At 45.4% G+C, this 21,094-nt stretch overlaps 10 non-coding genes and 1 pseudogene across 10 annotated transcripts; all 11 read left to right on the top strand.

Moving 5' to 3' along the window:
- The first annotated feature begins 7,774 nt into the window (after positions 1–7,774).
- Positions 7,775–7,952, top strand: LOC142682051 (U2 spliceosomal RNA; annotated as a pseudogene).
- Positions 7,953–9,087: 1,135 nt separating this feature from the next.
- LOC142682106 (U2 spliceosomal RNA) lies at positions 9,088–9,278 on the top strand. The gene has a single exon (XR_012853897.1). It is a non-coding gene; the product is annotated as a U2 spliceosomal RNA (small nuclear RNA).
- A 1,119-nt stretch (positions 9,279–10,397) lies between these two features.
- Positions 10,398–10,588, top strand: LOC142682118 (U2 spliceosomal RNA). The gene has a single exon (XR_012853908.1). It is a non-coding gene; the product is annotated as a U2 spliceosomal RNA (small nuclear RNA).
- A 1,119-nt stretch (positions 10,589–11,707) lies between these two features.
- LOC142682128 (U2 spliceosomal RNA) lies at positions 11,708–11,898 on the top strand. The gene has a single exon (XR_012853911.1). It is a non-coding gene; the product is annotated as a U2 spliceosomal RNA (small nuclear RNA).
- Positions 11,899–13,017: 1,119 nt separating this feature from the next.
- LOC142682129 (U2 spliceosomal RNA) lies at positions 13,018–13,208 on the top strand. Its single transcript, XR_012853912.1, has one exon. It is a non-coding gene; the product is annotated as a U2 spliceosomal RNA (small nuclear RNA).
- Positions 13,209–14,330: 1,122 nt separating this feature from the next.
- Positions 14,331–14,521, top strand: LOC142682130 (U2 spliceosomal RNA). The gene has a single exon (XR_012853913.1). It is a non-coding gene; the product is annotated as a U2 spliceosomal RNA (small nuclear RNA).
- Positions 14,522–15,656: 1,135 nt separating this feature from the next.
- Positions 15,657–15,847, top strand: LOC142682131 (U2 spliceosomal RNA). Its single transcript, XR_012853914.1, has one exon. It is a non-coding gene; the product is annotated as a U2 spliceosomal RNA (small nuclear RNA).
- A 1,113-nt stretch (positions 15,848–16,960) lies between these two features.
- Positions 16,961–17,151, top strand: LOC142682132 (U2 spliceosomal RNA). Its single transcript, XR_012853915.1, has one exon. It is a non-coding gene; the product is annotated as a U2 spliceosomal RNA (small nuclear RNA).
- Positions 17,152–18,273: 1,122 nt separating this feature from the next.
- Positions 18,274–18,464, top strand: LOC142682133 (U2 spliceosomal RNA). The gene has a single exon (XR_012853916.1). It is a non-coding gene; the product is annotated as a U2 spliceosomal RNA (small nuclear RNA).
- Positions 18,465–19,583: 1,119 nt separating this feature from the next.
- Positions 19,584–19,774, top strand: LOC142682136 (U2 spliceosomal RNA). Its single transcript, XR_012853918.1, has one exon. It is a non-coding gene; the product is annotated as a U2 spliceosomal RNA (small nuclear RNA).
- A 1,129-nt stretch (positions 19,775–20,903) lies between these two features.
- On the top strand, positions 20,904–21,094 carry LOC142682137 (U2 spliceosomal RNA). The gene has a single exon (XR_012853919.1). It is a non-coding gene; the product is annotated as a U2 spliceosomal RNA (small nuclear RNA).

Here is a 21,094-nt window from a genome sequence, read left to right on the forward strand (position 1 = left end):
AGAATTTAAATGCATCTGCTTGTAAAACAGACGGTTATACCACCCAAAATAGTTACTAGTTCACATTTCCCATATGTCTACTTTAGATTGGCATAGTTTTTTGAACATTATTTTATTTTTCTTGGACGTTACACGGCTTAGAACATAAACAGCAATTTCTCATATTTTTAAGAAAATTTCAAAAGCCTTTTTTTTAAGGTACCTCTTGAGTTCTGAAGTGGCTTTGTGGGGCCTATGTATTAGAAACCCTGATAAAACACCCCATTTTAAAAACTAGACCCCTCAAAGTATTCAAAACAGCAGTTATAAAGTTTTTTAACCCTTCAGGCATTTCACAGGAATTAAAGCAAAGTGGAGGTGAAATTTGCAAATTTCATTTTTCTTGCTGAATTTCAATTTTATTCATTTTTTTTTCTGTAACACAGAAGGTTTTACCAGAGAAACACCACTAAATATGTATTGTCCAGATTCTGCAGTTTTTAGAAATGTCCCACATGTGGCCCTATTGCACTCGTGGACTAAAACACAAGCCCTAGAAGCAAAGAAGCACCTAGTGCATTTTGAGTCCTCTTTTTTATTAGAATATATTTTAGGCAGCATGCCGGGTTTGAAGAGGTGTTGAGGTGCCAAAACAGTAGGAATCCCCCAATAGTGACCCCATTTTGGAAACTACACCCCTCAAGGAATTCATTTAGGGTTGTTGTTACCATTTTGATCGCACAGTTTTTTCACAGCACGTATTTGAATTGGGGTCTGAAATGAAAAAAAAGGCATTTTTTCCAATAAAATGTCATTTGTGATCAAAATTTATTATTTTCACAGGGAACAAAATACCCCATTTTGTTGCCCAATTTGTCCTTAGTGTGGCAATACCCCATTTGTGGTGATAAACTGCCGTTTGGGCCCATGGGAGGGCTCAGAAGGAAAGGAGCGCTATATGTTTGTTGGAGTCCAGATTTTGTTGGATTGGTTTTCGGGTGCCATGTCGCATTTGCAGAGCCTCAGAGGTATCAAAGCAATGGAAACCCACCAAAAGTGACCCCAATTTGGAAACTACACCCCTCAAGGAATTCATTTATGGTTGTTGTTAGCATTTTGACCACACAGTTTTTTCACAGCACCTATTTCAATTGGGCTGTGACATTAAAAAAATGACATTATTTCCAATAAGATGTAATTTTTTACCAAAATTTCTTATTTTCACAGGGAACAAAATACTCAATTTTGTTGCCCAATTTCTCCTGAGTGCATCAATACCCCATTTGTGGCAATAAACTGCCGTTTGGGCCCATGGGAGGCCTCAGAAGGGAAGGAGCGCTGTGTGTTCTTTGGAGTGCAGATTTTGCTGGATTGGTTTTCGGGTGCCATGTCACATTTGCAGAGCCCCAGAGGTATCAAAGCAATGGAAACCCACCAGAAGTGACCCCATTTTGGAAACTACACCCCTCAAGGAATTCATTTATGGGTAATGTGACCATTTAGACCCCATAGTTTTTTCACAGAACTTATTTGAATTGGGCTGGGAATTAAAAAAATATATATTTTTTACAATAATATGTCGTTTTAGCTAAAAAATTCTTATTTTCACAAGAAACAAAATAATCAATTTTGTTGCCCAATTTGTCATGAGTGCGGAAATACCCCATTTGTGGTGATAAACTGCTGTTTGGGCCCATGGGAGGGCTCAGAAGGAAAGGAGCGCTGTGTGTTCTTTGGAGTACAGATTTAGCTGGATTGGTTTTCGGGTGCCATGTCGCATTTGCAGAGCCCCAGAGGTATCAAAGCAATAGAAACCCACCACAAATTACCCCATTTTGGAAACTACACCCCTCAAGGAATTCATTTATGGGTGTTGTGACCATTTTGACCCCATAGTTTTTTCACAGAACTTATTTGAATTGGGCTGGGAATGAAAACAAAATTATTTTTGTCAAATAATATGTAGTTTTGGCTGAAAATTTCTTATTTTCACAAGAAACAAAACACCCCATTCTGTTGCGCAATTTGTTCTGAGTGCCGCAATACCCCATTTGTTGTGATAAACTGCCGTTTGGGCCCATGGGAGAGCCCAGAAGGAAAGGACCACCATTTGGCCTACTCGGGATTTTCTAGTGCGAAGTCATGTATGCAGAAGCCCCTGAGGTACCAGTACAGTTGAAACCCGCAAGAAGTGACCCCGTTTTAAAAACTACACCCTTAAGGCATTCATCTAGAGGTGTAGTGAGCATTTTGACCGGAGACCTACACCCCATAAACTGTAATGTGGGTTCTCCCGGGTATGGCAATACCCTACATGTGGCTGTTATCAGCTGCCTGGACACACAGCAGGGCCCAGAGGGGAAAGACGAGGGGGGATAAGCTGTGCGGAGTGCATCAGGGTAAGTAAAATTGGGGTAAATTATAAACCAAGGGATGTATGATAAATTTTAAAACACTTTCATACAGAGCTCTGGTTATTCGGGACACGTGTCACATTGATATATTGTGTCATCCCTTATCCCCCTCTTATAGCAGACTTTGCACCTCTTTTGACTTTTTCCCTTCTTGCCAGTTTGGGGAACTTCTCCTGGAAAGTGTTGCCCTGGTACGATGCGTGTGGCCCCACATCCAGAAGTACTGGGTGCCCCCCCTTCTTGGTCCCTAAAGATTAGGTTCTTGATAATCACCTCTTGAAATTCCAGGAAAGTTCCCGTCTGGCCTGCACATCGACGTAGCATGTACGCATTGTACAATGCCATCTGTATGATGTGCCCGGCCAGCTTCTTATACCACACCGCATGGCGCTGTAGGGCTTCAGGGCTTGATCTTACAAGTCCATCCCTCCCATGTACCTATTGTAGTCCAGGATGCAGTCTGGTTTGGGGGTGGCCTTTCCTTCATATATCCTAAATCTGTAGGTATACCCTGATGCACTCTCGCACAGCTTATACATCTTCACGCCATACCTTGCCCTCTTACCCGGCAGGTACTCGCGGAATTGAACCCTCCCTTTAAAATGTACCAGGGACTCATCAATAGAAATACACTTCTCGGGGGTGAATGCTGGGAAAACCGGGCATTGGAACGGTCTAATAGGGGTCTCCGTTTATACAAACGGTCAAAACTGGGGTCATATCGTGGTGGGCACGGCTCATTATCAGTATAATGTAAGAAGCGAAGTATTGCCTCATTTATTTATTTTTTTAGGTTCCAGTTCAGTTCTGAAGTTGCTTTGAGGGGCCCATATATTAGAAACCCCTATCAAACACCCCATTTTAGAAACTAGACCCCTCAAAGTATTCACAACAGCATTTAGAAAGTTTATGAACCCTTTAGGTGTTTCACAAAAATTTAGAGCAAAGTAGAGGTGAAATTTACATTTTTTTTTGTCAGAAAATCCTCTTTATACCATTTTTTTTATAACACAAAAGGATTTATCAGTGAAACGCAACTCAATACTTATTGCCCAGATTCTGCAGTTTTGAGAAATATCCCACATGTGGCCCTAGTCCGGTAATGGACTGAAGCGCCGGCCTCAGAAGCAAAGGAGCACCTAGAGGATTTTGAGGCCTCTTTTTTTTAGGCACCATGTCCGGTTTGAAGAGGTCTTGTGGTGCCAAAACATTGGTAACCCCCCAAAAGTGACCCCAATTTGGAAACTAGACCCCTTGAGGAATCCATTGCAGTTTTCTTGGGGTGCATGCGGCATTTTGATCAGTTTTTATTCTATTTTAAGGTGGCGTGGTGACTAAAAAACAGCAATTGTACTATTGTTTTTTTTTTCGTTTTTTTTTACAGCGTTCACCGTGCGCTATAAATGACACATTCACTTTATTCTGCGGGGCGATATGATTACGGCGATACCCTATGTTTATAGTTTTTTTTTATGTCTTATGGCGTTTGCACAATAAAATACGTTTTGTAAACAATCATTCACTTTTTGTGTTACCTTATTCTAAGAGCCATAACGTTTTTATTTTTCAATCAATAAAGCCGTGCAAGGACTTATTTTTTGCGTAACGAACTGTATTTTCCATCAGTACCATTTTTAGGTACATGCGACTTTTTGATCTCTTTTTATTCCATTTTTTGGGAGGTGAAGTGACCAAACAATTGTGATTGTGGTACGGTTTATTAATATTTTTTTTTACGGCGTTCACCGTGCGGGATAAATAACAAAATAATTTTGTAGTTCAGGCCGTTACGGACGCGGCGATACCAATTATGTATAGTTTATTTGTTTGTTTATATATTTTTATTAATAATAAAGGACTGATAAGGGAAAAAGTGGGACTTTTACTTTTATTACTTTTAAAACTTTTATTTTCTTATTTTTACACATCTTTTTTTAACTTTTTTTTTACTTTATTACTTTGTCCCACTAGGGGACATGAGGGCAGGAGGCCCTGATCGCTATTCTAATACACTGCACTACATGCGTAGTGCAGTGTATTAGAACTGTCAGCTACTCACTGACAGCAAGCATAGTGGGTCCTGACGTTGTCAGGACCCACTAGGCTTCCGTCTATGGCATAGCCGGACGCCATTGTTTGGTGTCCGGTTGCCATAGTCACCATCGCCGGCCGCTATCGCGTAGCAGGCCGGCGATGGCAGCTTAACCCCTAAAAAGCCGCGATCTCTATAGAACGCGGCTTTTAAGGGGTTAATCAGCGGGGACACAGCGATCGGTCCCCGCTGTAGGAGCTGTGACAGCTGCTGAACAAGACAGCAGCGTCACAGCTCCTGTATGTGTCGGGAGGACGGCCGAAACGGCCGTTACTCCCGAGACGTACTATTACGGCATGGAGCGCGAACGATACAGCTGCCATGACGTAATAGTACGTCAAGGAGCGGGAAGGGGTTAAACTTTTAATAGCTTGTGACACTTCAAGTATCGTAAAGGGGGATTGTAATTGAATACTGTCCTCTACAGACAGGGAAGGAAGGTTCAGACCACTCAGGAAGTTATTAATGTCCGAAACTGAAGGTTGATAGGTGGTTTTATCTTCTTTAAGGTTATACAAATTATGATAGAAATTCCGGAATTGATCACTAATTTCTTGAGGGTGAGTAATTTTATTGCCATTTTTGTCCATCAAAAATGCTGTTCTCTGTTTAGCACTTTTCTTTTTGAGCATTTTAGCTAAAAGTGCTCCTGGTCTATTACCATGAAGATAAAATCCAAATTGTAATTTTTTAAATAAGGCCATATGTCCAGACATCAGCACTGCCTGCAATTGGTCCCTAAGAACTTTGATTTTTTGCGAAGTGTCCGGAGTCACTTTAGATTTATTAAGGGATTCTAGATTGTGTAACTGAGTGAGGATATCCTTAGTAGTTTTTTCCTTATCTTTTTTTAATCTGGAGGCAGCCTGAATTCCCATCCCCCTCATATATGCCTTATGGGCATTCCATAAAGAAAAGCAATTGGTTGAGGAAGGGGCATTAATTTCAAAGTATGTTTGGACGTGTGTATCCATCAAATCTTTTGTGAGAGGATGTTCTAATACTAGATCATTCAGTCTCCATGAAGAGAAAGGGGGTGTTGGTAATTGGTCTATGACCTTTATAGATATGGGAGCATGATCTGACCATGATATGTCCCCAATAGTGGATGTGGAGATGCATTGAAGACCAGATTTACTCACCAGAAACATATCAATACGAGAGTATACTTTGTGTGGCGCAGAAAAGTATGTAAAGTCGCGCTCATTCCCATGTTGACAGCGCCACACATCATAAAGCTCTTCTAGGTGTACTGTGTGGTGTAAATTGGAGTGGGGTCTAGGGGCATTTGAGGAATCAATTGAGGGATGCATGACTTCATTAAAATCCCCTCCTATAATCAACAACCCCTTCTTCACCTTATTTACCTTTCGGAGGATCTTATGAAAGGCCTTAAGCTGATGTGAATTAGGGAGATAGATGTTAACAAACGTAAAGGTAATATTGTTTATGTCGCATATGAGTATCACAAATCTACCTTGTGGATCTAACATGACCTGATGCATTTGAAAGGCAACCGAGTCCTTTATCGCAATCAAAACACCTTTGGTTTTACTGGAATGAGATGGTTGAAATATATGGGGAAATCTAAAATGCGTACATTTCGGTGGATGAAGGGAGGAGAAGTGGGTCTCCTGAGCAAAGAAAACATCATTGCGAAGAGACAAGGCTTCCTTCCACATCTGTCTCCTTTTAAAAGGGCTGTTGAGCCCCTTTACATTTAAAGAGGATATATTAATCGGCATGAGGCAGCATAAAAGAACTTATTATGTCTGACTGGGTAAGAATCATGAATTCGAAACAAAGATATAGGATCTTGCGGACCATGAAATGTACAGTACCACATTACTAAATACAGAAATATTAACATAAGAACAGTGCAAAACAGAAAAACATGGCGCCTACACTGCGCCGTACAGACCTCCGTGGGGGAGAGAGAATAAAGGTAACCACAACAAATAGCATTATTGCATGACCATACTACCAGCAGAAAAATCAGGTGGCAGAGTGTCCCTGTGCCAATTCCCATTCCGGATGAAGACGTCTCGGTGGCTTGTTAGCTGACCCCGTTCCCAAAGCCTGGACGGGAATGTTCCACTTGCGTAGCAAATCAATCCCATCAGAAGGAGTATGAATCACATGTGTGGAACCATTCCTAGAAACCACTAACTTGACCGGGAAACCCCACTTATATCTCAGATTCTGCTCCCTAAGAGCCAAAGTGATCGGGTGAAACTGCTTTCTTAGCATCAAGGTGGAAGCTGACAGATCCGGGTATATTGAAATATGAGCATATGGGGATGGGAGTTTCCCCAACTTTCTGGACTCCTGAAGGATACGATCTTTGGCTTGGTAAAAGTGTACCCTCGAGAGAACATCTCTAGGAACGTTTTCCGGAGCAGCCCTAGATTTAGGAATTCTGTGTGATCTGTCCAAAGTTATATCCAGTGGAGCAAACATTGGAACCAAGGCTTTAAACATGGTCTGCAGAAAATTGGGTAATTCAGAGGGTGAGATTTCTTCAGGGATCCCTCTGATTTTTAGATTATTTCTCCTCGACCTATCTTCTTGATCCATGAGCTTGTCTTTTAGCCATCTCACCTCATCCTTAAACTCAGCATGTGCGTCGATAAGATCATTGTGAGCCTTGGCATGGTCTCCCATGCTGCGTTCTAGATGATCCGTGCGGTATCCTGGTCATCCACCGTCGTGTGAATTTGTGCCAGTATCCGATCCAGCACTCCAGAAATGGAAGTCTGCAATGTATGCATTAACCCCTTCATGACTGCAGTGGTCAGGGGAGCATCATCTGAAATCTCAGACAATCCAGACATATCAGAAGCCGTGAGGAGAGTATCTTGTGATGGCAAGCTGTGAGGGAAGAGCGCTTTTTTAAAAGCAGGGCCTTTACTGTTGGGCGAGGATGGGCCCGATCCCGTCGCTCCTCGTTTACCGGGGCCTGACACTTCTTCCATCCTGCCCTGTGTTTCCCCCTCTGCAGACTGACCTGGTGCAGCCGATAGCTGCTTGTGATGTTGCCGCGCGTCCGGCACAGACAGTGAGTCGGCGCCATCTTGTGACCGGCTCGTCGCAGAGAAGTAATCCGGGAGTTTTTTGGGTTCCGCTTTGACCTGTCGTCTCCTGGTCATATTCCACATCGATGTCGGCTGTATCAGGAATCTGTTCCGGTAAGTAAAACTTCCGTAGCAGGTCTTATGCCGCTGTGAGCCATTGTAATGCTATTGCTGAAGCGGGAGAAAGTGCACTACACCGCCATTCCAGTCAGCGGCTAGCTCCGCCCCCCCCGTGTAGTATCTGTTCTTATCAGTTTAATATCTGATACGTCCCCTATCTGGGGACCATATATTAAATGGATTTTTAGAACAGGGAGATGGAAATAGAGCTTGCTCTGTCCACTCCACGCATTGACCTGGTATTGCAGTATTTCCAGGATCGGTGCACCCTTTCCTTATGTGTTTACTAAAATCAGATTCCAAAAGTGCTTTTTGTGTTTGCCATTGTTTTTTTCTTTCGGATGGGATCTCCCCTTTTAATCCCATTATTTCAACACCTGTTGGACAATGCATTTGTACAGTCATGTGTGATAATGAGCTAATTTATTAAATGCAATTAATTAATACATTGCCACCTCTTGTTTTGTGTCGTCTGTGTTTCTGTGTTTCCGGCATTTCACATTGGAACAGCTCATTCACCTTCCTTGTCTTCTCTCCGCCCTCCCTCCTAGGTAGGTTAAAGAGCTGCACCTGAGCCAGCCACTGATTGATGCAGCACCATAGTCAAATAGTGGAGTGGAGTAGGGGAACAGCAAACAGCCATTAAAGCAGCCAGCCCGCCCGCCCGCCCGCCCGCCCGTCACAATGGACCTACCTGTGTACACTAGATGGATGTGATGGAATGTACTGTGGTCCCTACATTTCAAGAAGAAGTAAGAATTGCAGTTGCAACAAACCCTTGCTTGCCTACAAAGAGAGCAGCAATTTGGATTTGTTACTATGTTACCTGGAAGAATAACAAACTGTGCAAGGATGGAGGTTGTAGGAGCAAGGAGAACAAGTTGTCTGTAAAGTTGGTGGATGCCTATTTTCTATTTTGCAGTCCCTTGTCTCCCTCTTGTGGCCTCCTGGAGGCAACTAGCTGTGCAAAAAAAAGACAGCCTGGGGGCCGGCTGTTGCAGTGTTGCCCTCTCAGGCAACACTGAGTGACTGACTGAGCCGCACCGTCTTATATAAAGTTCAGACGGAACTTTGCACGTGTCATAGTGGAGACCTCAGGAGCCAGAGCCAGCTTTCTGACATCATAATGGGGCCTCAGAGATAAAAGCCTGGGCCCAGGCAGTGTTGGTCAGTGCTGCTCAGCAGGCAGCACTGGACTGGATTAAAGCTGATACAAGGTGTGAAAGGAGAAGGGGTGGCAGTGGGCATGCACTTACTGCTGCTGCTGCTGCTGCTGCTGCTGCCAGTGTTTGCACGGCAGGAGGGCATTTGGGCGTTGCCAGGAAGGCGTTTTTATGTCGATTCCTCCTCTTTCAGCACTGCATTGTGGTGCAAGCAAAAGAAGCAAAACGCGCGGCCCGTTCGGGTTATCGCTTCTCGGCCTTTTGGCTAAGATCAAGTGTAGTATCTGTTCTTATCAGTTTAATATCTGATACGTCCCCTATCTGGGGACCATATATTAAATGGATTTTTAGAACAGGGAGATGGAAATAGAGCTTGCTCTGTCCACTCCACGCATTGACCTGGTATTGCAGTATTTCCAGGACCGGTGCACCCTTTCCTTATGCGTTTACTAAAATCAGATTCCAAAAGTGCTTTTTGTGTTTGCCATTGTTTTTTTCTTTCGGATGGGATCTCCCCTTTTAATCCCATTATTTCAACACCTGTTGGACAATGCATTTGTACAGTCATGTGTGATAATGAGCTAATTTATTAAATGCAATTAATTAATACATTGCCACCTCTTGTTTTGTGTCGTCTGTGTTTCTGTGTTTCCGGCATTTCACATTGGAACAGCTCATTCACCTTCCTTGTCTTCTCTCCGCCCTCCCTCCTAGGTAGGTTAAAGAGCTGCACCTGAGCCAGCCACTGATTGATGCAGCACCATAGTCAAATAGTGGAGTGGAGTAGGGGAACAGCAAACAGCCATTAAAGCAGCCAGCTCGCCCGTCACAATGGACCTACCTGTGTACACTAGATGGATGTGATGGAATGTACTGTGGTCCCTACATTTCAAGAAGAAGTAAGAATTGCAGTTGCAACAAACCCTTGCTTGCCTACAAAGAGAGCAGCAATTTGGATTTGTTACTATGTTACCTGGAAGAATAACAAACTGTGCAAGGATGGAGGTTGTAGGAGCAAGGAGAACAAGTTGTCTGTAAAGTTGGTGGATGCCTATTTTCCATTTTGCAGTCCCTTGTCTCCCTCTTGTGGCCTCCTGGAGGCAACTAGCTGTGCAAAAAAAAGACAGCCTGGGGGCCGGCTGTTGCAGTGTTGCCCTCTCAGGCAACACTGAGTGACTGACTGAGCCGCACCGTCTTATATAAAGTTCAGACGGAAGTTTGCACGTGTCATAGTGGAGACCTCAGGAGCCAGAGCCAGCTTTCTGACATCATAATGGGGCCTCAGAGATAAAAGCCTGGGCCCAGGCAGTGTTGGTCAGTGCTGCTCAGCAGGCAGCACTGGACTGGATTAAAGCTGATACAAGGTGTGAAAGGAGAAGGGGTGGCAGTGGGCATGCACTTACTGCTGCTGCTGCTGCTGCTGCTGCTGCCAGTGTTTGCACGGCAGGAGGGCATTTGGGCGTTGCCAGGAAGGCGTTTTTATGTCGATTCCTCCTCTTTCAGCACTGCATTGTGGTGCAAGCAAAAGAAGCAAAACGCGCGGCACGTTCGGGTTATCGCTTCTCGGCCTTTTGGCTAAGATCAAGTGTAGTATCTGTTCTTATCAGTTTAATATCTGATACGTCCCCTATCTGGGGACCATATATTAAATGGATTTTTAGAACAGGGAGATGGAAATAGAGCTTGCTCTGTCCACTCCACGCATTGACCTGGTATTGCAGTATTTCCAGGACCGGTGCACCCTTTCCTTATGTGTTTACTAAAATCAGATTCCAAAAGTGCTTTTTGTGTTTGCCATTGTTTTTGTCTTTCGGATGGGATCTCCCCTTTTAATCCCATTATTTCAACACCTGTTGGACAATGCATTTGTACAGTCATGTGTGATAATGAGCTAATTTATTAAATGCAATTAATTAATACATTGCCACCTCTTGTTTTGTGTCGTCTGTGTTTCTGTGTTTCCGGCATTTCACATTGGAACAGCTCATTCACCTTCCTTGTCTTCTCTCCGCCCTCCCTCCTAGGTAGGTTAAAGAGCTGCACCTGAGCCAGCCACTGATTGATGCAGCACCATAGTCAAATAGTGGAGTGGAGTAGGGGAACAGCAAACAGCCATTAAAGCAGCCAGCCCGCCCGTCACAATGGACCTACCTGTGTACACTAGATGGATGTGATGGAATGTACTGTGGTCCCTACATTTCAAGAAGAAGTAAGAATTGCAGTTGCAACAAACCCTTGCTTGCCTACAAAGAGAGCAGCAATTTGGATTTGTTACTATGTTACCTGGAAGAATAACAAACTGTGCAAGGATGGAGGTTGTAGGAGCAAGGAGAACAAGTTGTCTGTAAAGTTGGTGGATGCCTATTTTCCATTTTGCAGTCCCTTGTCTCCCTCTTGTGGCCTCCTGGAGGCAACTAGCTGTGCAAAAAAAAGACAGCCTGGGGGCCGGCTGTTGCAGTGTTGCCCTCTCAGGCAACACTGAGTGACTGACTGAGCCGCACCGTCTTATATAAAGTTCAGACGGAACTTTGCACGTGTCATAGTGGAGACCTCAGGAGCCAGAGCCAGCTTTCTGACATCATAATGGGGCCTCAGAGATAAAAGCCTGGGCCCAGGCAGTGTTGGTCAGTGCTGCTCAGCAGGCAGCACTGGACTGGATTAAAGCTGATACAAGGTGTGAAAGGAGAAGGGGTGGCAGTGGGCATGCACTTACTGCTGCTGCTGCTGCTGCTGCTGCTGCCAGTGTTTGCACGGCAGGAGGGCATTTGGGCGTTGCCAGGAAGGCGTTTTTATGTCGATTCCTCCTCTTTCAGCACTGCATTGTGGTGCAAGCAAAAGAAGCAAAACGCGCGGCACGTTCGGGTTATCGCTTCTCGGCCTTTTGGCTAAGATCAAGTGTAGTATCTGTTCTTATCAGTTTAATATCTGATACGTCCCCTATCTGGGGACCATATATTAAATGGATTTTTAGAACAGGGAGATGGAAATAGAGCTTGCTCTGTCCACTCCACGCATTGACCTGGTATTGCAGTATTTCCAGGACCGGTGCACCCTTTCCTTATGTGTTTACTAAAATCAGATTCCAAAAGTGCTTTTTGTGTTTGCCATTGTTTTTGTCTTTCGGATGGGATCTCCCCTTTTAATCCCATTATTTCAACACCTGTTGGACAATGCATTTGTACAGTCATGTGTGATAATGAGCTAATTTATTAAATGCAATTAATTAATACATTGCCACCTCTTGTTTTGTGTCGTCTGTGTTTCTGTGTTTCCGGCATTTCACATTGGAACAGCTCATTCACCTTCCTTGTCTTCTCTCCGCCCTCCCTCCTAGGTAGGTTAAAGAGCTGCACCTGAGCCAGCCACTGATTGATGCAGCACCATAGTCAAATAGTGGAGTGGAGTAGGGGAACAGCAAACAGCCATTAAAGCAGCCAGCCCGCCCGTCACAATGGACCTACCTGTGTACACTAGATGGATGTGATGGAATGTACTGTGGTCCCTACATTTCAAGAAGAAGTAAGAATTGCAGTTGCAACAAACCCTTGCTTGCCTACAAAGAGAGCAGCAATTTTGATTTGTTACTATGTTACCTGGAAGAATAACAAACTGTGCAAGGATGGAGGTTGTAGGAGCAAGGAGAACAAGTTGTCTGTAAAGTTGGTGGATGCCTATTTTCCATTTTGCAGTCCCTTGTCTCCCTCTTGTGGCCTCCTGGAGGCAACTAGCTGTGCAAAAAAAAGACAGCCTGGGGGCCGGCTGTTGCAGTGTTGCCCTCTCAGGCAACACTGAGTGACTGACTGAGCCGCACCGTCTTATATAAAGTTCAGACGGAACTTTGCACGTGTCATAGTGGAGACCTCAGGAGCCAGAGCCAGCTTTCTGACATCATAATGGGGCCTCAGAGATAAAAGCCTGGGCCCAGGCAGTGTTGGTCAGTGCTGCTCAGCAGGCAGCACTGGACTGGATTAAAGCTGATACAAGGTGTGAAAGGAGAAGGGGTTTCAGTGGGCATGCACTTACTGCTGCTGCTGCTGCTGCTGCTGCTGCCAGTGTTTGCACGGCAGGAGGGCATTTGGGCGTTGCCAGGAAGGCGTTTTTATGTCGATTCCTCCTCTTTCAGCACTGCATTGTGGTGCAAGCAAAAGAAGCAAAACGCGCGGCACGTTCGGGTTATCGCTTCTCGGCCTTTTGGCTAAGATCAAGTGTAGTATCTGTTCTTATCAGTTTAATATCTGATACGTCCCCTATCTGGGGACCATATATTAAATGGATTTTTAGAACAGGGAGATGGAAATAGAGCTTGCTCTGTCCACTCCACGCATTGACCTGGTATTGCAGTATTTCCAGGACCGGTGCACCCTTTCCTTATGTGTTTACTAAAATCAGATTCCAAAAGTGCTTTTTGTGTTTGCCATTGTTTTTGTCTTTCGGATGGGATCTCCCCTTTTAATCCCATTATTTCAACACCTGTTGGACAATGCATTTGTACAGTCATGTGTGATAATGAGCTAATTTATTAAATGCAATTAATTAATACATTGCCACCTCTTGTTTTGTGTCGTCTGTGTTTCTGTGTTTCCGGCATTTCACATTGGAACAGCTCATTCACCTTCCTTGTCTTCTCTCCGCCCTCCCTCCTAGGTAGGTTAAAGAGCTGCACCTGAGCCAGCCACTGATTGATGCAGCACCATAGTCAAATAGTGGAGTGGAGTAGGGGAACAGCAAACAGCCATTAAAGCAGCCAGCCCGCCCGTCACAATGGACCTACCTGTGTACACTAGATGGATGTGATGGAATGTACTGTGGTCCCTACATTTCAAGAAGAAGTAAGAATTGCAGTTGCAACAAACCCTTGCTTGCCTACAAAGAGAGCAGCAATTTGGATTTGTTACTATGTTACCTGGAAGAATAACAAACTGTGCAAGGATGGAGGTTGTAGGAGCAAGGAGAACAAGTTGTCTGTAAAGTTGGTGGATGCCTATTTTCCATTTTGCAGTCCCTTGTCTCCCTCTTGTGGCCTCCTGGAGGCAACTAGCTGTGCAAAAAAAAGACAGCCTGGGGGCCGGCTGTTGCAGTGTTGCCCTCTCAGGCAACACTGAGTGACTGACTGAGCCGCACCGTCTTATATAAAGTTCAGACGGAACTTTGCACGTGTCATAGTGGAGACCTCAGGAGCCAGAGCCAGCTTTCTGACATCATAATGGGGCCTCAGAGATAAAAGCCTGGGCCCAGGCAGTGTTGGTCAGTGCTGCTCAGCAGGCAGCACTGGACTGGATTAAAGCTGATACAAGGTGTGAAAGGAGAAGGGGTGGCAGTGGGCATGCACTTACTGCTGCTGCTGCTGCTGCTGCTGCTGCTGCCAGTGTTTGCACGGCAGGAGGGCATTTGGGCGTTGCCAGGAAGGCGTTTTTATGTCGATTCCTCCTCTTTCAGCACTGCATTGTGGTGCAAGCAAAAGAAGCAAAACGCGCGGCACGTTCGGGTTATCGCTTCTCGGCCTTTTGGCTAAGATCAAGTGTAGTATCTGTTCTTATCAGTTTAATATCTGATACGTCCCCTATCTGGGGACCATATATTAAATGGATTTTTAGAACAGGGAGATGGAAATAGAGCTTGCTCTGTCCACTCCACGCATTGACCTGGTATTGCAGTATTTCCAGGACCGGTGCACCCTTTCCTTATGTGTTTACTAAAATCAGATTCCAAAAGTGCTTTTTGTGTTTGCCATTGTTTTTGTCTTTCGGATGGGATCTCCCCTTTTAATCCCATTATTTCAACACCTGTTGGACAATGCATTTGTACAGTCATGTGTGATAATGAGCTAATTTATTAAATGCAATTAATTAATACATTGCCACCTCTTGTTTTGTGTCGTCTGTGTTTCTGTGTTTCCGGCATTTCACATTGGAACAGCTCATTCACCTTCCTTGTCTTCTCTCCGCCCTCCCTCCTAGGTAGGTTAAAGAGCTGCACCTGAGCCAGCCACTGATTGATGCAGCACCATAGTCAAATAGTGGAGTGGAGTAGGGGAACAGCAAACAGCCATTAAAGCAGCCAGCCCGCCCGCCCGCCCGCCCGCCCGTCACAATGGACCTACCTGTGTACACTAGATGGATGTGATGGAATGTACTGTGGTCCCTACATTTCAAGAAGAAGTAAGAATTGCAGTTGCAACAAACCCTTGCTTGCCTACAAAGAGAGCAGCAATTTGGATTTGTTACTATGTTACCTGGAAGAATAACAAACTGTGCAAGGATGGAGGTTGTAGGAGGAAGGAGAACAAGTTGTCTGTAAAGTTGGTGGATGCCTATTTTCCATTTTGCAGTCCCTTGTCTCCCTCTTGTGGCCTCCTGGAGGCAACTAGCTGTGCAAAAAAAAGACAGCCTGGGGGCCGGCTGTTGCAGTGTTGCCCTCTCAGGCAACACTGAGTGACTGACTGAGCCACACCGTCTTATATAAAGTTCAGACGGAACTTTGCACGTGTCATAGTGGAGACCTCAGGAGCCAGAGCCAGCTTTCTGACATCATAATGGGGCCTCAGAGATAAAAGCCTGGGCCCAGGCAGTGTTGGTCAGTGCTGCTCAGCAGGCAGCACTGGACTGGATTAAAGCTGATACAAGGTGTGAAAGGAGAAGGGGTGGCAGTGGGCATGCACTTACTGCTGCTGCTGCTGCTGCTGCTGCTGCCAGTGTTTGCACGGCAGGAGGGCATTTGGGCGTTGCCAGGAAGGCGTTTTTATGTCGATTCCTCCTCTTTCAGCACTGCATTGTGGTGCAAGCAAAAGAAGCAAAACGCGCGGCACTTTCGGGTTATCGCTTCTCGGCCTTTTGGCTAAGATCAAGTGTAGTATCTGTTCTTATCAGTTTAATATCTGATACGTCCCCTATCTGGGGACCATATATTAAATGGATTTTTAGAACAGGGAGATGGAAATAGAGCTTGCTCTGTCCACTCCACGCATTGACCTGGTATTGCAGTATTTCCAGGACCGGTGCACCCTTTCCTTATGCGTTTACTAAAATCAGATTCCAAAAGTGCTTTTTGTGTTTGCCATTGTTTTTGTCTTTCGGATGGGATCTCCCCTTTTAATCCCATTATTTCAACACCTGTTGGACAATGCATTTGTACAGACATGTGTGATAATGAGCTAATTTATTAAATGCAATTAATTAATACATTGCCACCTCTTGTTTTGTGTCGTCTGTGTTTCTGTGTTTCCGGCATTTCACATTGGAACAGCTCATTCACCTTCCTTGTCTTCTCTCCGCCCTCCCTCCTAGGTAGGTTAAAGAGCTGCACCTGAGCCAGCCACTGATTGATGCAGCACCATAGTCAAATAGTGGAGTGGAGTAGGGGAACAGCAAACAGCCATTAAAGCAGCCAGCCCGCCCGTCACAATGGACCTACCTGTGTACACTAGATGGATGTGATGGAATGTACTGTGGTCCCTACATTTCAAGAAGAAGTAAGAATTGCAGTTGCAACAAACCCTTGCTTGCCTACAAAGAGAGCAGCAATTTGGATTTGTTACTATGTTACCTGGAAGAATAACAAACTGTGCAAGGATGGAGGTTGTAGGAGGAAGGAGAACAAGTTGTCTGTAAAGTTGGTGGATGCCTATTTTCCATTTTGCAGTCCCTTGTCTCCCTCTTGTGGCCTCCTGGAGGCAACTAGCTGTGCAAAAAAAAGACAGCCTGGGGGCCGGCTGTTGCAGTGTTGCCCTCTCAGGCAACACTGAGTGACTGACTGAGCCACACCGTCTTATATAAAGTTCAGACGGAACTTTGCACGTGTCATAGTGGAGACCTCAGGAGCCAGAGCCAGCTTTCTGACATCATAATGGGGCCTCAGAGATAAAAGCCTGGGCCCAGGCAGTGTTGGTCAGTGCTGCTCAGCAGGCAGCACTGGACTGGATTAAAGCTGATACAAGGTGTGAAAGGAGAAGGGGTGGCAGTGGGCATGCACTTACTGCTGCTGCTGCTGCTGCTGCCAGTGTTTGCACGGCAGGAGGGCATTTGGGCGTTGCCAGGAAGGCGTTTTTATGTCGATTCCTCCTCTTTCAGCACTGCATTGTGGTGCAAGCAAAAGAAGCAAAACGCGCGGCACGTTCGGGTTATCGCTTCTCGGCCTTTTGGCTAAGATCAAGTGTAGTATCTGTTCTTATCAGTTTAATATCTGATACGTCCCCTATCTGGGGACCATATATTAAATGGATTTTTAGAACAGGGAGATGGAAATAGAGCTTGCTCTGTCCACTCCACGCATTGACCTGGTATTGCAGTATTTCCAGGACCGGTGCACCCTTTCCTTATGTGTTTACTAAAATCAGATTCCAAAAGTGCTTTTTGTGTTTGCCATTGTTTTTGTCTTTCGGATGGGCTCTCCCCTTTTAATCCCATTATTTCAACACCTGTTGGACAATGCATTTGTACAAACATGTGTGATAATGAGCTAATTTATTAAATGCAATTAATTAATACATTGCCACCTCTTGTTTTGTGTCGTCTGTGTTTCTGTGTTTCCGGCATTTCACATTGGAACAGCTCATTCACCTTCCTTGTCTTCTCTCCGCCCTCCCTCCTAGGTAGGTTAAAGAGCTGCACCTGAGCCAGCCACTGATTGATGCAGCACCATAGTCAAATAGTGGAGTGGAGTAGGGGAACAGCAAACAGCCATTAAAGCAGCCAGCCCGCCCGTCACAATGGACCTACCTGTGTACACTAGATGGATGTGATGGAATGTACTGTGGTCCCTACATTTCAAGAAGAAGTAAGAATTGCAGTTGCAACAAACCCTTGCTTGCCTACAAAGAGAGCAGCAATTTGGATTTGTTACTATGTTACCTGGAAGAATAACAAACTGTGCAAGGATGGAGGTTGTAGGAGCAAGGAGAACAAGTTGTCTGTAAAGTTGGTGGATGCCTATTTTCCATTTTGCAGTCCCTTGTCTCCCTCTTGTGGCCTCCTGGAGGCAACTAGCTGTGCAAAAAAAAGACAGCCTGGGGGCCGGCTGTTGCAGTGTTGCCCTCTCAGGCAACACTGAGTGACTGACTGAGCCGCACCGTCTTATATAAAGTTCAGACGGAACTTTGCACGTGTCATAGTGGAGACCTCAGGAGCCAGAGCCAGCTTTCTGACATCATAATGGGGCCTCAGAGATAAAAGCCTGGGCCCAGGCAGTGTTGGTCAGTGCTGCTCAGCAGGCAGCACTGGACTGGATTAAAGCTGATACAAGGTGTGAAAGGAGAAGGGGTTTCAGTGGGCATGCACTTACTGCTGCTGCTGCTGCTGCTGCTGCTGCTGCCAGTGTTTGCACGGCAGGAGGGCATTTGGGCGTTGCCAGGAAGGCGTTTTTATGTCGATTCCTCCTCTTTCAGCACTGCATTGTGGTGCAAGCAAAAGAAGCAAAACGCGCGGCACGTTCGGGTTATCGCTTCTCGGCCTTTTGGCTAAGATCAAGTGTAGTATCTGTTCTTATCAGTTTAATATCTGATACGTCCCCTATCTGGGGACCATATATTAAATGGATTTTTAGAACAGGGAGATGGAAATAGAGCTTGCTCTGTCCACTCCACGCATTGACCTGGTATTGCAGTATTTCCAGGACCGGTGCACCCTTTCCTTATGCGTTTACTAAAATCAGATTCCAAAAGTGCTTTTTGTGTTTGCCATTGTTTTTTTCTTTCGGATGGGATCTCCCCTTTTAATCCCATTATTTCAACACCTGTTGGACAATGCATTTGTACAGTCATGTGTGATAATGAGCTAATTTATTAAATGCAATTAATTAATACATTGCCACCTCTTGTTTTGTGTCGTCTGTGTTTCTGTGTTTCCGGCATTTCACATTGGAACAGCTCATTCACCTTCCTTGTCTTCTCTCCGCCCTCCCTCCTAGGTAGGTTAAAGAGCTGCACCTGAGCCAGCCACTGATTGATGCAGCACCATAGTCAAATAGTGGAGTGGAGTAGGGGAACAGCAAACAGCCATTAAAGCAGCCAGCCCGCCCGTCACAATGGACCTACCTGTGTACACTAGATGGATGTGATGGAATGTACTGTGGTCCCTACATTTCAAGAAGAAGTAAGAATTGCAGTTGCAACAAACCCTTGCTTGCCTACAAAGAGAGCAGCAATTTGGATTTGTTACTATGTTACCTGGAAGAATAACAAACTGTGCAAGGATGGAGGTTGTAGGAGCAAGGAGAACAAGTTGTCTGTAAAGTTGGTGGATGCCTATTTTCCATTTTGCAGTCCCTTGTCTCCCTCTTGTGGCCTCCTGGAGGCAACTAGCTGTGCAAAAAAAAGACAGCCTGGGGGCCGGCTGTTGCAGTGTTGCCCTCTCAGGCAACACTGAGTGACTGACTGAGCCGCACCGTCTTATATAAAGTTCAGACGGAAGTTTGCACGTGTCATAGTGGAGACCTCAGGAGCCAGAGCCAGCTTTCTGACATCATAATGGGGCCTCAGAGATAAAAGCCTGGGCCCAGGCAGTGTTGGTCAGTGCTGCTCAGCAGGCAGCACTGGACTGGATTAAAGCTGATACAAGGTGTGAAAGGAGAAGGGGTGGCAGTGGGCATGCACTTACTGCTGCTGCTGCTGCTGCTGCTGCTGCCAGTGTTTGCACGGCAGGAGGGCATTTGGGCGTTGCCAGGAAGGCGTTTTTATGTCGATTCCTCCTCTTTCAGCACTGCATTGTGGTGCAAGCAAAAGAAGCAAAACGCGCGGCACGTTCGGGTTATCGCTTCTCGGCCTTTTGGCTAAGATCAAGTGTAGTATCTGTTCTTATCAGTTTAATATCTGATACGTCCCCTATCTGGGGACCATATATTAAATGGATTTTTAGAACAGGGAGATGGAAATAGAGCTTGCTCTGTCCACTCCACGCATTGACCTGGTATTGCAGTATTTCCAGGACCGGTGCACCCTTTCCTTATGTGTTTACTAAAATCAGATTCCAAAAGTGCTTTTTGTGTTTGCCATTGTTTTTGTCTTTCGGATGGGATCTCCCCTTTTAATCCCATTATTTCAACACCTGTTGGACAATGCATTTGTACAGTCATGTGTGATAATGAGCTAATTTATTAAATGCAATTAATTAATACATTGCCACCTCTTGTTTTGTGTCGTCTGTGTTTCTGTGTTTCCGGCATTTCACATTGGAACAGCTCATTCACCTTCCTTGTCTTCTCTCCGCCCTCCCTCCTAGGTAGGTTAAAGAGCTGCACCTGAGCCAGCCACTGATTGATGCAGCACCATAGTCAAATAGTGGAGTGGAGTAGGGGAACAGCAAACAGCCATTAAAGCAGCCAGCCCGCCCGCCCGCCCGCCCGCCTGTCACAATGGACCTACCTGTGTACACTAGATGGATGTGATGGAATGTACTGTGGTCCCTACATTTCAAGAAGAAGTAAGAATTGCAGTTGCAACAAACCCTTGCTTGCCTACAAAGAGAGCAGCAATTTGGATTTGTTACTATGTTACCTGGAAGAATAACAAACTGTGCAAGGATGGAGGTTGTAGGAGGAAGGAGAACAAGTTGTCTGTAAAGTTGGTGGATGCCTATTTTCCATTTTGCAGTCCCTTGTCTCCCTCTTGTGGCCTCCTGGAGGCAACTAGCTGTGCAAAAAAAAGACAGCCTGGGGGCCGGCTGTTGCAGTGTTGCCCTCTCAGGCAACACTGAGTGACTGACTGAGCCACACCGTCTTATATAAAGTTCAGACGGAACTTTGCACGTGTCATAGTGGAGACCTCAGGAGCCAGAGCCAGCTTTCTGACATCATAATGGGGCCTCAGAGATAAAAGCCTGGGCCCAGGCAGTGTTGGTCAGTGCTGCTCAGCAGGCAGCACTGGACTGGATTAAAGCTGATACAAGGTGTGAAAGGAGAAGGGGTGGCAGTGGGCATGCACTTACTGCTGCTGCTGCTGCTGCTGCCAGTGTTTGCACGGCAGGAGGGCATTTGGGCGTTGCCAGGAAGGCGTTTTTATGTCGATTCCTCCTCTTTCAGCACTGCATTGTGGTGCAAGCAAAAGAAGCAAAACGCGCGGCACGTTCGGGTTATCGCTTCTCGGCCTTTTGGCTAAGATCAAGTGTAGTATCTGTTCTTATCAGTTTAATATCTGATACGTCCCCTATCTGGGGACCATATATTAAATGGATTTTTAGAACAGGGAGATGGAAATAGAGCTTGCTCTGTCCACTCCACGCATTGACCTGGTATTGCAGTATTTCCAGGACCGGTGCACCCTTT

The sequence above is a fragment of the Rhinoderma darwinii genome (genome assembly GCF_050947455.1).
Source record: "Rhinoderma darwinii isolate aRhiDar2 chromosome 2 unlocalized genomic scaffold, aRhiDar2.hap1 SUPER_2_unloc_7, whole genome shotgun sequence".
NCBI lineage: Eukaryota > Metazoa > Chordata > Amphibia > Anura > Rhinodermatidae > Rhinoderma > Rhinoderma darwinii.